We start from the raw sequence: 5,156 nt of genomic DNA, 5'->3' as shown, positions 1-5,156 counted from the left end.
CCAATTATGTTAGTATTGTTGAGAGGACTTACACTAGTGAAAGTATGAACCCTAGGCCTTATTTCCTATCATTGCAACACCGTTTACGCTCACTTTTATCATTAGTTACCTTACTGTTTTTATATTTTCAGATTACAAATACCTTTATCTACCATCCATATTGCACTTGTATCACCATCTCTTCACCGAACTAGTGCACCTATACAATTTATCATTGTATTGGGTGTGTTGGGGACACAAGCGACTCTTTGTTATTTGGTTGCAGGGTTGCTTGAGAGAGACCATCTTCATCCTACGCCTCCTACGGATTGATAAACCTTAGGTCATCCACTTGAGGGAAATTTGCTACTGTCCTACAAACCTCTGCACTTGGAGGCCCAACAACATCTACAAGAAGAAGGTTGTGTAGTAGACATCATGATGCACTGCTGCACTCCTCAAGTCACCTGTCTAATTGCTTTGATCTTTGTATTTTAGTACAGACAAGAATAGCTTCAATGACAGCATCTCAAAACATCAAGTTGTGTGACTTCCCTCTTGAGTGGGTGTTGTATTTTAGCAGGCCTATATTTGAAATAGTTGAGAGCCACTTTTGTTGTTTCTATATGGGTGCACACCAAATTAAACCTTCCGAGAAGATTAATGTGCTCATGATTTACCTTCTGAAAATGGGAACTTGTGATCCTTCTGCGTGCGATGAGCTGGATATGAAAAAGAATGATGTAGATCTACAGCTCTATAATCTGAATCGAATTAGGTATTCATTTCAGTCCGTTGTATCTTATATCTTGGTATTCCAAATCTCCATGTGTGAAGAAATATTTTCAGTCAAAGGATTAATTTGTAAATTCTCTGCTTGTATATCCTATTTTACTGTTCAGATTTTTCCTAGAGATTCGGGCTGGCAACCAAAGATGTTCAGCATTGATGGCTTGTGATATATTATCATGTTTAGGATAGACGAAAATAAGATTGCAAAGGTACATTCTTTTCCTGAATAAACTAAATAGTGTTACAAATGGCGATAAACATGGGTAGTTTTCACTTCTTTATTACTGCTGAATCATGACATAAGATGCATGTTTCTTGTTGTATACCTTCAGTGTGGATTATTACGTGATGTACCTTGTCATTAACTTTCTTTATTTAGGACTACTTTTGTTTCATATTCATAATACAACTTTTCTCAGGATACTAAAATTTACCCTTGCACTCAATTTTTCTAGAGCTAATAAAATATCTCGTTTTAGTGAAAGTTGACTTTTACTTTTTTTTTGTCAAGATATTCAGTTTTTTTGTGTTAAAATTTATCTTGTTACTGAAATTTTATAGGAACGAAGAGCTCAAGATTTCGTTTTGTTCATGAAGATGCATAATCAAGAGGAACCACGAGGATTCCTAAGAACACTTGAGGTGCAGCAACATCACTTAACCTTTTCATGTTACCCTAGATGATTTATCATCCTTGCTTTCCCCTCACGACAAGGATTCATATCAAGAGTTCAATACTTGTTGGGGGTTCCTCGCAATGCACGCACAGAGAGGCATAACTTCTTTGCTTCCCCCATCATCTCTGCAATAATATGGCCTGCATGTGCAAAAAGAAGGATCTGATGGTCTACTAAGGGCTTATAGGAATGAAGAGCGGCTTATCTTCTTTACGTGCTTTTCTGGTAAATATTCATCTGTCAGGCAATACAAATCGTATGGTTACAAGTTCAACAACAACATGGGGAGCGCTGGCGTGGTAGTCCGGCGGTAGAGGGATGGCTGGGCAGCAGCCTACCGAGGAGTTGGAGGGAGGGCTTGATTGGGCCACATCTGTCCACGAGGGCTCGTTGGTGGACTAATCAAGAAGGGGGGAGGGGCTGGGTGTATCTGCGATGCGCGGTTCCGGCTGGTGTGCTCCTCGGCGGCGTCCTGGACAGGTGGACGTGTGGGCGGCTGCGTGTGTGCGTGTGCTTCGGCGGTGCGTGAAGAGGACGCGGGTGGCCAGTGCGGTGCCCTGGTGAGCAGGTGGTTAGATCCGGATGGATTTGGCCATCGTGGCTCGACGTTGGACTTGCTGGTGCATGTTGTGCGGAGCTCGAGAGGTTGATTCGGGCGAAAGCTTGTCTCCGGAGTTTCCAAGAGCCGGTGATGGCGAAGCTTTCGAGTGTCGTTTCCTTCCTATGGGCATCGTCGAGGTATTCTCATCCGCAATTTATGCTGCTTCGGAGGAAACTCTAGATTCATGTGATCGGACGATGACGGTGCTTTGGCATCATATCCCTCTCCAGGGTTTCATCTTTCGAGCTATGCCTTAGCATGCTGGGCTGATGGAAGATGGAAGCAGAATGCATTTATAACAAGGGCACTGGCCACAGGTTTACAATGACTTACTGGTTGTACTGATGGAGCAGAGTGCATATTTGTGCAGAGTCTGCAAAGAGTAACTGAAAGACTCGACTGATCAGATTTGTCAGGAGGGATTTCTTATTTATGTATCCAATTTTATGCATGCCAGAGGAAGAAGATCAAGGTATGTATATATAGCTTGATTAGACACAATGGTAAATTTCTTATGCTTTTTTGGCCTGAATCATCTATTATGTTGTGCGTACATGTACTACATAGTGTATTATTTTTTGGCCTGAATCAAAAAATAATGCAGTCATTTAACCTTCTCAAATCCGGATCATGTACTACACAGTGTTGTTTCTTTTGCCTACAAGCATCACGCACACCTTCCAGTAGGACCTGAATGATGTGCAGAAGATAACAAAACAAGTTTACAAGTGTTACCGAAATTTCCTTAAGTTCTTTTCTCCTATGATTTACTGAATGCATCCTTGTGTTCTGTAATTGTGTAAAAAATGGCATCTTTGTAATGTACTTTTATTTAACTCAGCTCATTTTTCTCCGTATTGTACTTCTAAAATTTACCAAGTTTCGAATTCTGACTCAGAGTGCTTATTCATGTTCTTTTTTTGTTAGCTTTTAGTCAGCTGAGTTGAAGAAGCAAGTAAGCCTGAAGAAATGGACGGATTGACATTTAAAAATCCTGAAGATATGAACAAACAATCTTGCTGATTCATGTGTACTAGCCTGCTCATTCATGTATAGTTTATAATCAGAGGAAATGTTTGCCGTCTATGTTAAGCTCCAGTCTTGTACTGCTGAAGATTGTAGTTTGTGTTGTATCATATATGGGCATGTTCTTTACTTCAATCTAGACTTACGTGTCTTTGTGTTAAGTTGTCTTACATCTCAAGTTTTGTATTTTCATGTTTCATGAATTATGTGGGTATGTGACAGCCCACATAATACCACATACAGTATGTGGGCAGCCCACTTAATCCCACTTAAATAAGTGGACATATGTGGCAGGAATTGGGCAATTGCAGGTTGTCCCACCTACAGGTTGAGTGAAAGAGAGTTCGTATTTGCCGTTGTATGATGAAAACTGGATGACATCTTATGATGAAAACTGGATACCACCGTGTTTAACGTGTATTTCTAAATAAAAAAATAATTTGATCAATGTTCTTATTTTTATTATTCGATGACAACTCATGGTTATTGGGCTTTTGCCCGTAGCAACGCACGGGCCTTCTACTAGTGATTATAGGACACCAATATCTGGCAACCTGCTCCGGAAAATAGTGCCAACAATATGTGCCCCTGGGGCCGGTGTTTCATGGAGCGAACGAATTCGTTAGCTAGGAATGGAACACCCCCGAGGGAGCTCCTAGTAGCTGCTCCAGGATTCGAGCCCACGACGTTGACTAACTTCTAAGAGCCTGAATACCCCAATAAGACTGTCGGCCTGTCGCAGAGCTATTTGTTCCACATAACTACGTACTGTATTGCTTAAATTTTTTGGAAAAAAATGTGATAAGAAAAAGTTCATCAATTTTCAAAAAAGTGTTCATCAAATTTGAAAAAATGTTTGTAGATTTGAAAAAATCATTGAATTTTCTAAAAAAAGTTCATCAATTTTGAAAATAGTTCATACAAATTGAAAAAATGTTCACGTATTTTCAAAAAAAAAATCTATGAAAATATGGAAAAAGTTCATCAATTTGAAATAAATTTCATTGAATTTAGAATTTTTTGTTGAATTTGAAAACAGTTCAGCAAATATGAAAAAGGTTCATCAAATTTGAAGAAGTTTATTAAATTTGAAAAAATTCATCGAATTTGAAAAAAAAGTTCATCAAATATGAAAAAAAATCAGCGAATAAGAAAAGAAGTTCATCGATTTGAAAAAAGTTCACGAATTACAATACAAATCATTGAGTGAGGAAGAAAAAAACATAAACGAAAAAAGGAAAAGGAAAGTTAAACTATGAAAATGAGTGAAAGGATGTTAGTCACCACGTTGGGCAAGGTGGCGTGATGGTTACTGCCAGTTAGCTCGATCTAGAGATCACTTGGTTGGCTGCAGGCGCCCGTTTGCAAAATACATATAAACGGGCGCCTGCAGCACCAAATAGGATTTGCCCACCCCTGAGGGAGCACGTGATTTACAATAGATTTGACGTATTCTCCCACAAATTGTCGGCGCGTCAGCCCATTTAGGAGTGAGGCGTGCATCCACCAATCCTGGTTTTGGGAACATTTTGTAAGGTCCTGAGCCAGTTTTTCTGATTTTGCAAACTTTTTAGAATGTTTTTGAACCAATTTTTTTCTTTTTTCCTTTCCTGTCACAATTTTTTTTAGAAAATTTTGATTCCTTTTAAAATTTTACTGTTCACTCAAGCTGAGAAGGGCACTTTCGAAAAAACCTATCCTACTTCCAGACTGAACAAAATTCAGGTACCAATCTAATAAAAGGGAATGTTGGGTAAAATAGGTGGAAGTTGGTTGAAAAGACTGAATTATTAATGATCGAGAGTCCCTTTCTGCCTTGTTGGGCGGAAGAGAAGAGAAGAGAAGAGGAGGTGTAGCGGCAACCGGACCACGATGGGTGGCGCGAAAGCAGCAGGCTGGGCACTAGGAGATGCCACCGGTGTCTGACTCTGCAGTAGGAGCTCATCACAGAGAGACCGTCGGAACCCCTATAAATCCATCGGCGCCTCCCGGCAGCTGTGCCCTTTCCAGGGCGCGCCGTCGGAGCCCGGCGGTGCGTGGTGGCGCGAGCGTTTGCGACGATGGCGGCGGCCGGGAAGACG

Source organism: Triticum aestivum, chromosome 7A, assembly GCF_018294505.1.
Source record: "Triticum aestivum cultivar Chinese Spring chromosome 7A, IWGSC CS RefSeq v2.1, whole genome shotgun sequence".
NCBI lineage: Eukaryota > Viridiplantae > Streptophyta > Magnoliopsida > Poales > Poaceae > Triticum > Triticum aestivum.
Note: the sequence above shows the minus strand (reverse complement) of the source record.